Raw genomic sequence first — 12,063 nt, forward strand, 5'->3', positions numbered from 1 at the left:
TTGAGGTAAGTGGTGAATAAAATAGGGACCTGCTTTTGTGTTGCTTTGTTAATAGAGGAGGCAGATAATCATCAAGTAAACTAATAGGGTTGAAATAAGTTTCAGAAAGACAATAAAACAAGCTACTGTGATAGAGTGAGAAGGGGTGGGGTTGGATTGGGTAGCATTGAAGAAGCCAACCATGGCCCTGGCTGGTGGCTCAGTGGATAGAGTGTTATCCTGGTATATGGACATCCAAGGTTTGATTCCTGGTCAGGGCACACAGAAAAAGTGACCATCTGCTTCTCTCCTTCTCCTCCTCTTTCCCTCTTCACCTCCTGCAGCCAGTGGCTCCATTAGTTTGAGCATTGGACCCAGGTGCTGAGGATAATAGCTCAGTTGGTCTGAGCATGTCAGCCTCAGATGCTAAAATAGGTCAGTACTAGAGCATTGGCCTCAGATAGGGTTTCTGGGTGGATCCCTGTCAGGGCACATGTGGGAGTCTGTCTCACTATCTCCCCTCCTCTCACCTAAAAAGAAGAAGAAGGAGAAGGAGCCAGCCAAGGCAGGGGTTGGAGGAAGAGCACTCTGGGAAGAGGAATAAAAGGTGCAGGGGACCTGAGGCAGGAGCTGGTTGAGTGAATTCTAGGAACAAAGAAAGTTCAGATGGCTGGAGAATAAAGTGAGTATAGGGGGTAGCTATAGAAGTGAGATGGATGAGGGAGGGAGGTTCAGAATCCAGTGTGGCCATGTAGGCTGCAGTAAGGAGTTTTCTCTTTCTTTTCTTTTTTTTTTTTTTTTTTTTTTTTTTTTTTTTGTATTTTTCTGGAGTTAGAAGTGGGGAAGCAGTCAGACAGATTCCCGCGCACACCCTACCGGGATCCATCCAGCATACCCACTGGGGGGCGAAACTCTGCCCATCTGGAGTTAGAAGTGGGGAAGCAGTCAGACAGACTCCCGCGCACACCCTACCGGGATCCATCCAGCATACCCACTGGGGGGCGAAACTCTGCCCATCTGGGGTGTTGCTCCATTTTGGCGGGAGCCATTCTAGCGTCTGAGGCAGAGGCCATAGAGCTGTCCTCAGCGCTCAGGCCAATTTTGCCTCAATGGAGCCTTGGCTGCAGGAGGGGAAGAGAGAGATAGAGAGGAAAAAGAGGAGGAAGGGTGGAGAAGCAGATGGGCACTTCTCCTGTGTGCCCTGGTTGGGAATTGAACCCAGGACTTCCACACGCCAGGCCAATGCTCTACCGCTGAGCCAACCGGCCAGGGCCTCTTTTTCTTTCTTTTAAAAATATTTTATTTATTGATTTTACAGAGAGAGAAGAGGGGAGCAAGAAGTGTCAACTCACAGTTGCTTCACTTTAGTTGTTCATTGTTTGCTTGTCATATGTGCCTTGACCAGGCAAGCCCAGGGTTTTTTGTTTTGTTTTTTTTTAAAGATGAAATGAATTGTTTTATTTATTTATTTATTTATTTATTTATTTATTTTACAGAGACAGAGAGTGAGTCAGAGAGAGGGATAGACAGGGACAGACAGACAGGAACGGAGAGAGATGAGAAGCATCAATCATCAGTTTCTCGTTGCGCGTTGCGACTTCTTAGTTGTTCATTGATTGCTTTCTCATATGTGCCTTGACCATGGGCCTTCAGCAGACCGAGTAACCCCTTGCTGGAGCCAGCGACCTTGGGTCCAAGCTGGTGAGCTCTTTGCTCAAGCCAGATGAGCCTGCGTTCAAGCTGGCGACCTCGGGGTCTCGAACCTGGGTCCTTCCGCATCCCAGTCCGACGCTCTATCCACTGTGCCACCACCTGGTCAGGCAAGCCCAGGGTTTTGAACAGGTGACCTCAAAATGTCCCAGGTTGATGCTCTATCCACTGCACCACCACAGGCCATGCGGTAAGGAGTTTTCTCTGGCTGTTGTTTAGAAACTAGGGGAAGAACAGAAGCATAAATACTAATAAGGAGACTATTACAGTAAATATTCAATAAATATTTCTTGAGCATCTGTGTACCAGAAACTGTGCTAAAAGTTAGGAACATGATGGTGACTAAGATGTGGGTTTCCATCCTCAGGTTGCTGATTACAGTGTGGATATAGGCAAGTAAACTGACAATTACATATCAGTGTGGTAAGTGTAAGTACAAGGTATTATAAGAGTACAGAGGAGGATCACCAGTCTGGGGGATTAAGCTTGCTTCCTGGAGGAGGTGTTATTTAAGCTGAACTAAAAGACTACAAAAATTAGCCAAGTGAAGGGTTGGGAAAGGGCTAATTTTTCCCAACCCTAGATGGCACTGAGAAGACTTAGAGAGGAGCACTGAGAAGACTTAGAGAGGAGCAAGAACTTGGTGAGGTTCAGGACCCACTAGTAATTCAGCATGGCTGGATCTTAGAGGTATATTTCCTGTAAAAAAAGAAATCAGTCTTGCCTTGATGGGATAGCTCAGTTGGTTAGAGCATCCCAGTGCACAGAGGTTGCTGGTTCAATCCCTGGTCAGGGCATATACAGGAACAGATTGATGTTTTTTTCTCTTTTTCTCTCCCTTCCTCTTGCTCTAAAAAAATTAATAAAATAAAAGTAAATCAGTCTTAAGTTCTTTTGTTTATTTGTTTTTTATTTTTTATTTTTTTTTCATTTTTCTGAAGCTGGAAACAGGGAGAGACAGTCAGACAGACTCCCGCATGCGCCCGACCGGGATCCACCCAGCACGCCCACCAGGGGCCGTGCTCTGCCCACCAGGGGGCGATGCTCTGCCCATCCTGGGCGTCGCCATATTGCGACCAGAGCCACTCTAGCGCCTGAGGCAGAGGCCACAGAGCCATGCCCAGCGCCCGGGCCATCTCTGCTCCAATGGAGCCTTGGCTGCGGGAGGGGAAGAGAGAGACAGAGAGGAAAGCGCGGCGGAGGGGTGGAGAAGCAGATGGGCGCTTCTCCTGTGTGCCCTGGCAGGGAATCGAACCCGGGTCCTCCGCACGCTAGGCCGACGTATTTGTTTTTTAAATAAGCCTCTTGAGTTTGCATAGGAAAAGCATTCAAAGGTTTTTCAGCAACTGACTGACATGGTTCAGGGTCTGGCCCCACTCTCAACTGCCTTTCTCCCTAATCTCCTCAAATCAGTCTTAACAATAATCTGTTGAGCTGCAGCTTTGAACCTGATATTATGATTGGTATTGAAAAATAGCATGTTGGTTGAACACCTCTGTTCTCCTCTAACTAAATGAAAGGGAAAAGAGAGGGGAAAATCACTACTTTCTGAGTAATGGAAAAGATCTGCCTGAGAAACTGCTTGAGACTACTTAGACCCTACCACCTGTGAGGCGACAGTGTGAAAAATAGTCTTGGGGCCTGCTTTAAGCTTTTTTATGGACTTTGGAAAAATCCCACTTACCAAAGGATGGGGCCAGTCAGTTGATTCTATGGTTTAATAAGCTGACTCATTAGGTTTGTCCCTAACCTCTAGGGTGGCTGCGCATAAAATGGATTTCTTTTTTTTTTTAAATTATTTATTTATTTATTTATTTATTTTTTACAGAGACAGAGAGTGAGTCAGAGAGAGGGATAGACAGGGACAGACAGACAGGAACGGAGAAAGATGAGAAACATCAATCATTAGTTTTTCATTGCGCGTTGCAACGCCTTAGTTGTTCATTGATTGCTTTCTCATATGTGCCTTGACCGCAGGCCTTCAGCAGACCGAGTAACCCCCTTGCTGGAGCCAGCGACCTTGGGTTCAAGCTGGTGGGCTTTTGCTCAAACCAGATGAGCCCGCACTCAAGCTGGCGACCTTGGGGTCTTGAACCCGGGTCCTCTGCATCCTAGTCCGACGCTCTAACCACTGCACCACCGCCTGGTCAGGTAAAATGGATTTCTTATTAGCACAGTTGGTCTGTATGTCTTGAGATAGTGGGTCACTACCTGTGCAATTAGACTTTTATTTTATTTTTTTTCCAGTCAGACTCTTCCTCTAGACAAGCTTACTAGGGCACTTAAGACTATCGGATGCCTTTTTAAATAGGATAGGCTATTCCCACTTCTTTCCACAATGCATTTCTTACTAGAGACTTGGAGCCGCAAAAATAAGAAATAACAATAGCCAATATCAACATCAGTTTATTTAGTTTTTATAGCAGTCCTATGAGGCTGGTACTGTTACTCCTACTTTATAGTTGAATAGATACAAGCACAGGGAGGTTAAGTCACTTGCTTGAAGTTACCAGGGATTTGAACCCAGATCTGACTTGATAGCCCAAATTTTTAAATTCTCTGCCATAAGCATGGCTGACTTGAGGATATAAAGACAAAGAAACCAACAACCGCTAAAATAATATAAATTGGTAAATTTTGGCCTCTAGTTCTATGAAATGGAGCATCATTATCCTGAATTTAGTGATTATGCAATGGCTACAAAAGCACAAACATTTATAGCCCATAAAAGCAAAGTTTCTTTGTATCATGAGTTCACCTAAATGAATTTATTCTCAAACTATTACAATATTAAGTTGCTTTGATAAAGCTCAGGTTAAGCAATTTGCTGCTTTCTTAAGGTTTATCAAGTCTTTTTTATTTTCTTTTGGGCAGGGGAGGGAAGGAGAATAAGCCAATGTTCTAAACAAGCAATCTACTGGAAAGGAAATTAAAGTGGGAGTCTTTTCCTCTTAGTAAATTTCACTGTTACAAACAGGAATTTCTGAAATCTTTTGTTCACCTTAGAGCCCAATATCTATAATGCCTAGTACATAATAACTACTACAAATCATAATTACATATTTGCATATTTAAGGATTTAGCATATGCCAGGCTCTGTGTAAGCCTTTAAATCTAGGGGAAAGAACTATCATTATTTCTGCTTTACAAAGAGGAAGAAACCAAGGCTCACAGAGTTTAAATAATTTTTCCAGATCACATAAGTGGTTAATTAAGGTTTGAAGCTCAGTGTTGTCTGATTTCAAAGTCCAAGCTCTTAGACTACAAATAGTTGTAGAGGTTTGTTCTAAGACATGGATACTTATTTAAGTGTATGAGAATGATTATTATAAGAAGGTGTTTCTCCTACAATTTTGAACAAGTCAGACTCCTCTTTTCATTCCAAAACACTCCTCAGTCTAATCTAAATTATCAGATCAAAATATGAATTGGAAAACATTAAGGGTATTATCGTTTGTTTGTTTTTTTACTTCAACGTAAGGCCCATTTGACACTTTGTTGATGGTTACAGAGCATATCACGCTCTGAATGCTATAGAATTACCAGGTTGTCATTAGCAGTGGTTCTTAATAGGAGATCTAAAACATTTCTGTAAAAATGGCTGATACAGGCATTAGTAGACACATTCTCCACTAGATGGGGTAAGACAACGAGAGCTGAGATATAAATGATAATTAGGCATCAAGCAGCATGGCAAAAGTCATGCCTTAGGTGGGCTCTGCCTGCTGAAACTAAAAAGATCATTATAGAACAAGAGCGGTTTTTATGTTCTTGGTTTTGTTTGTTTTAGTGATGAAAATGCAAGGTGTTCTCAAATAACCAAAATATTCCTTTCATAGAGATATAGTAAAGCTATCAGCAAAAAGGTCCAATTCAGACATCATACCTTAAGACAAATTCTGGATGGCATAGAAATAGCTTAGTAAAAAATAAAAAAGAAATAGTTTAGTAAATTACAGCCAAGTGGTTCCTAGGAATGCCATCTAAGAGACGACAACCTGCGAAGTTGGGATGTCAAAGGATGTGCCTTTAAAAAGCTACTAATATACGGTGCCATCTTCTCCCTGGCCAGAACGCAAGAGTTCAGGGTGGAAGTGAGGGTTGAACCTTCTAACATTTATACTTAATGATTCACTCAGAATTTTTGCTTTTTTGCCTGCAATTTTGAGTTCAGTGGGTTTGAAGGACCTATTTCCCAAGGAATGCTTCCTCCAGGGAATACAGACATTAAATTAATTCCTTTAATTGGAAGCTAAGACTTCCCCCAGTCGTTCTGGGCTCCTCAGACAATTGAGCCAATGTCAGAAAAAGGATTTTCAATACTGGCTAGGGTGATTGATCCTAGTTATCAAGTGGAAATAAGGTTGCTACCAAAAGTGGCAAGGAGAACTATGTCTGTTCCCAGTGGATTCACTCCTAGTACTCCTATAACCAACAACCATCAGTGTGAAACTATAGCAAAGCAGTTAGAAAGGCAGGGCCACCTAGGAGTGAATCCTATGGCAGTGAGAGTTTGGATCATCCCACCAAGCAAAGACTCCCCTCCAGCCAACATAGTGGCAGAAGAGGGACACGGCATAGGTGGTGGAAGAAGGCAGCTGTGAGTACCAGCTTAGCCTCATGATCACCTATTGAGGCAGATTCTGTAGCTATTGTGGATATCTTATACTCATTAATTTTTTCTCCTTCCTCACTTCCTTACTTCCTCCCATGCCCCACTATCTGGCATGAAAAACGCTGGTGGTGGCTAACTTCACAATTTAGGTTCTTGGTGGGAGAATAACTGAACTGGCATCACCCAGCTACAGTATAGTGGGTATCTGAGAAATTCTGTGCCTCCATCTGTTGCCCACCCCCATCCATTCTCTTTCCATGTTTGCCCTGTGCCCTGGGAAGCTAAGCTCCATGGTCTGCATCACCTGGGCTCATTGCTCACTTGGGTTCCACCAATAGGAGGCACTAACAAGAGATGGGCACGCAGAAGGGGAGTGAGTTTGGGGTTTTCCCCTGATCTGGGTTGCATTTTCTTATTTTCTGGAAGTGGTTGCTTCCTTCCAAGACAACAGCTTCTGTCAGCAGCCCCTCTTCTATGGCTCGGGGTCTCCCTGGGTTCCTTCCCCCTGCCTTTTGCACAAGCATGGTTGTAACTTTCTGCTGTTGCTAGCCTCTGCCCACCTCAACTTCCATTTTTGGTTCCCATAACTGTGCCCAAACCTCTTGACTAGTCCCTTCATTAAAGTTTCTTGAGCCCTGGCTGGTTGGCTCAGCGGTAGAGCGTCGGCCTAGCGTGCGGAGGACCCGGGTTCGATTCCCGGCCAGGGCACACAGGAGAAGTGCCCATTTGCTTCTCCACCCCTCCGCTGCGCTTTCCCTCTCTGTCTCTCTCTTCCCCTCCTGCAGCCAAGGCTCCATTGGAGCAAAGATGGCCCGGGCGCTGGGGATGGCTCTGTGGCCTCTGCCCCAGGCGCTAGAGTGGCTCTGGTCGCAACATGGCGACGCCCAGGATGGGCAGAGCATCGCCCCCTGGTGGGCAGAGCGTCGCCCCTGGTGGGCGTGCTGGGTGGATCCCGGTCGGGCGCATGCGGGAGTCTGTCTGACTGTCTCTCCCTGTTTCTAGCTTCAGAAAAATGAAAAAAAAAAAAAAAAAAAGAAAAAAAAAAAAAGTTTCTTGAACCATCTGAGTTTAATTCAGTTTCCTGCTGAGACTCTGACTGATAGGTCAATCATTTAAAGGTGAGATACAAAATTCTCAAAGCAAATCTGTTTATTATTAAAAAATAAATCAAGCTGTAAAACATATTAAGGATGGGAGATGAAAGTTAAGTTATTCTTTGCAAAAACATTTACTGAGTGCTTCCTATGTGCAAATTAAGTGTTGGGAATATCAAAATTAATGTCAGTTGCTGCCCGCATGTACAAGCCAGCTGGGAGGCAGAGGTGTTCACAAACTGTGCAGTGAGATAAGTTCTCTGTAATAGAGTTGTTGAAGTGCCATGGGACAGATTTGAAGTTTACTCATTCATTTTACAACTTGGATTTATTTCCATCCCCCTGCTCCCCTGGCCCAGAAAATGGCATGTAAAATCTAAGAGAAATACAATTATTTTAAGATTATTTCATCTTCTGTCTTAGTATAGGATATTAATTCCCAATGTGACAGTTAAAGATCAGGAGGGATGTTCACCAAAATGTTCCCAGTTGTTATCTTTGAGAAGTGGGAATAAAAGAAAAATTTCATCACCACTTTATGCCTTTCCACATCATTTTATTTTTTTTAATTTTTAATTTAAAAAATTGGTAAAAGCTCTATGCAATTAAATATGTAGTATAAATGAAAGAAAGGAAATGGTGCTAATGGCAGATCTCACAGAGGAGGATATTGATTTGGGCCTCAGAGAACAAGTAGGAGGAACTCATGGAATAGAGAAAGAGGAGAGGCTAAAACAGAATCACAAAATATCCTATCCTTGTTTCAGATGCTGTAGTACCTCCTACAAACCTGTGCCTGTAAATTAATTTGTTGATAGCATCTTGTCAGAAAACAAATATGTATTGAGACCCTGCTTTATGCCAATATATTAGATACCAAGGCAGTATAAGTCAGGGTTCCTGCTGTCAGCGTACTTACAGTCCCAATGGGGAGTTAAGACATTCTCAGAACAGAGACAGCCCATGGTTAACTGCCAATGTGTCTGGCCCATGAAAGAGCAGGAAAAGCTGAGTACACTGCCAATGTTTGAGCCTGAGCTCCTTGGAACAGTGGTGCCATTTACAAAAATGGAAAGTTGGAAAAAGAGAGCTGTTTTGAAAGCAGATATACTTATAGTAAAATATCACAGTCTATGTAAATTACTCTTTGGCTATGCAAATGAGCAGGGCTGCATAAGTGATGTTAAGACTGCAATGTGCCAGGAACTATAATAATCTCTACCTTTCATCGAATGTAGACTGGTGCCAGCACTGTGCAAAGTCATTTGCATACATTCTCATTTAATCTGCACAACAACTCTATGAGGCTATTATGATCCCTATTTTTTAGATGAGAAAAGTGAAACTTGGACAGGTTAGGTCACTTGCTAAGGCCTTGCAACCAGTGAGAAAGTGACAGATTAGGATTTGAACACAAGTCTGTCCAACTCTCAATCACTATGACACTCTGCTTTGTCATCCAGGAGTGTTTTTACTGGAACCTCAATGTTTTTTCCTTGAGTCTGCCTGCCTGCGTGCACTGGCCCAAGGAAATGCAGAAGCAGGACTTTGCAGTATAGAAAAAAAAATAGTTTAATACTGAATTGGTCAAAAAGGAGATGGAGAGTTTATGCTTTAAAAATCTGACTCCTAGCCCTGGCTGGTTGGCTCAGTGGTAGAGTGTCGGCCTGGTGTGCAAAAGTCCCAGGTTCGATTCCCGGCCAGGGCACACAGGAGCACACATCTGCTTCTCCACCCCTCCCCTTCTCCTTCCTCTCTGTCTCTCTCTTCCCCTCCCTCAGCCAAGGCTCCATTGGAGCAAAGTTGGCCCAGGCACTGAGGATGGCTCTATAGCCTCTGCCTCAGGCGCTAGAATGGCCCTGGTTACAACAGAGCAATGCCTCAGATGGGCAGAGCATCGCCCCTTGGTGGGCATGCCAGGTGGATCCCGGTCAGGCGCATGTGGGAGTCTGTCTGACTGCCTCCTCGTTTCCAACTTCAGAAAAAGACAAAAAAAAAAAAAAAAGACAAAAAATAAATCTGACTCCTGATGGCATATAGTTTACAGGTTATATGAGGCAAAATCACAATGTACTGCGGGTTAGGTGGTGTTCAGGGTCGTGCTGGGAGCTGATTGGTTGGAGGTGAGGTAAAGGTAATAAATGATTTCTTCAGGTCTCGAGGAAAGTTCTGAGATCTTTCCTCTGTCCTGTCTCATGGGAAAATAGCCAGGGTGTTGTTCCACCTTAGGACTCAGGAGCTGAAACATAACTTAGGTCAAGATATTATCTTCAGCTTGCCAGAGGTCTGGACTGAGTGACAATTAGTCAGGTCTGGTCTACTGTCTTCTTTCTTGGAGGTAGCTGATTATCTGGGGAAAAGGCTAAGTAAATCACTTTTAGCAGGCTTTCGTCTCTCAGTAAAAATGACCAAACAAACAAGGCGAAGGATACTGGAAAGAGGGTGATGATTCTAAATAAATGCAGCTAATATTTCCTGATAACCTCTTTTTTTTTATTTTTTATTTTTTTTATTTTTCATTTTTCTGAAGCTGGAAAGAGCTTCAGAAAAATGAAAGGGAGAGACAGTCAGACAGACTCCTGCATGCGCCCGACCGGGATCCACCCTGAACGCCCACCAGGGGCGATGCTCTGCCCACCAGGGGGCGATGCTCTGCCCATCCTGGGCGTCGCCATGTTGCGACCAGAGCCACTCTAGCGCCTGAGGCAGAGGCCACAGAGCCATCCCCAGCGCCCGGGCCATCTTTGTTCCAATGGAGCCTTGGCTGCGGGAGGGGAAGAGAGAGACAGAGAGGAAAGCGCGGCGGAGGGGTGGAGAAGCAAATGGGCGCTTCTCCTGTGTGCCCTGGCCGGGAATCGAACCCGGGTCCTCTGCACGCTAGGCCGACGCTCTACCGCTGAGCCAACCGGCCAGGGCTCCTGATAACCTCTTATGTGCTCAGGCCCAGGTAATGGCTGGACTCTATTCTGTTGACCAGGCAGGTATTATCAATGTCTGCCAGGAGGGGAAAACTGAAGCTCAAAGAAGTTAATTAGCTCTCCCAAGGTTACATAATGGAAATAATGGAACTAGGATTTCAAACAAGGTGTGCATGGTCCTAAAGGCCCCACCATTTTGTACCTTACCTCAGTGTCTGTGTTAAGAGTGTGCACTGATGACACATAATATCATAATGACCAATATCACTGATGACCATAATATCAACAGCTAACATTTCATCAGTGCATCCTAGACATGAAGGACTCTACTAAATAATTTATGTATATTAATTTTATTTTGTGATACTCTTTGAAGCAGGTATTATCAATCCTATTCTACAGGTGGGGGAATTGAAATTCAGAGAGGTTAAGAGACATTACTAAAGTCACACAGCTAGAACTTGGTTGAAGTAAGCTATATATGAAACTGTGGGCTTCTATTGCTTTTCAAGAATGGAAAAAAAGTTTTATTGATTTCAGAGAGAGGAAGGGAGAGAGAGAGAGAGAGAGAGACATCAATCCGTTCTTGTATGTGCCCTGACCAGGAATTGAACCTGCAACCTCCGTGCAGCTTAACAGTGCTCTAAGCAACCAAGCTATCTGTCCAGGGCTCAAGAATTTTATAAAGGAAATTTCTGTGTAGGACCCAATGGGTGACTAGCTAGGTGAAGCTTTATATGTGAGTAATTGTATAAAGCCAGTCTCACATGCTTCCTGGGTGATCTTCAGTGGTTGGAATGTTGAGCTTCTGGTGGCAGACTCCCTGGATAGCATCAGTATCACTCACAACTGCTTTGTTGAGTCGTAGGGCTTTCTCTGTATCACATTCCTTGCTTCACCCTAGGGATCGAGAACAGTATGTGGGTTTTGATCTTGCCTTTCATCAGGGATGGAGAAAGCACGAGAGTTTGTCCACTGCCTTAATTGTTAGAAGTATTTGGGCTGAATCAGGCACTTGTGGCTGGCCAGTGCCTCTGCCTCACATCCCAGTGGCCAGCATCACTTTCCCTGACTGAACCAAGTGGGAAGAGGCTGACTGGATCAATAGAGGCACCTGCCTGGCAGTGGGGGGCCTCTGAGACAGAGCTCCAATTCTCTCCTGGCAACCCTAACTGTGGCCTGGGCAAAACCAAGTGAAGACACTCCTACGTGACAGCAGGTTGGGTGGAGAGGAGGCAGAGATGGAGATTCCCTGTGGGGTTCTGGGCAGAAATGAGCAGGAGCTCAGTTGACACTGTGATTGGTAAGCCAGAGCAAAGAGGGGACCATTAGGCCAACTACCTCTCTTTCCCTTGGTCATTAGTCAGAGGGCCTCAGGGAAAATGTCAGCTTTCCTGATCAGATATAATTTCCAGCCCCCTGCTGTATAACTGAGTGATTCTCTCCACATGTGGTCAGTAGCAGATTTTTCTCAAGGTGAAAGCAATTAGGTCTCTACCTCCTCCTCTCCTACTGCTAGAAAGAAGAGGAAGATGGAAGCGAAGCGGTCCCTGCTTCTTCCAAGGTCAGCCAGGCTGTCTAGCCTGTTCCGGTAATTGGCTCCCCTACCCGTTCTTACCTCTTACAGGTTGTTGTGGTCTCAGGCATTTTGGTATCCCTCAAGGCGGTGGAGGGCGGGAGCTGCTGCTTTCCACTTCTGCTAGAACGAGAGGGCATCTCTCCCTGTGCTGGGCTGGGCAGCGAATTA

The 12,063-nt window shown here is 44.6% G+C and overlaps 1 long non-coding RNA gene across 1 annotated transcript; it reads right to left on the bottom strand.

Moving 5' to 3' along the window:
- Positions 1 to 1,733: 1,733 nt before the first annotated feature.
- Positions 1,734 to 12,033, bottom strand: LOC136331403 (uncharacterized). The gene is made up of 4 exons (XR_010730478.1): positions 11,935 to 12,033; positions 11,084 to 11,216; positions 2,414 to 2,539; positions 1,734 to 1,911 (listed from the first exon to the last, which is right to left on the bottom strand). It is a non-coding gene; the product is annotated as an uncharacterized lncRNA (long non-coding RNA).
- Positions 12,034 to 12,063: the final 30 nt, after the last annotated feature.

Source organism: Saccopteryx bilineata, chromosome 3 (genome assembly GCF_036850765.1).
Source record: "Saccopteryx bilineata isolate mSacBil1 chromosome 3, mSacBil1_pri_phased_curated, whole genome shotgun sequence".
In the NCBI taxonomy this organism is placed as follows: Eukaryota; Metazoa; Chordata; class Mammalia; order Chiroptera; family Emballonuridae; genus Saccopteryx; species Saccopteryx bilineata.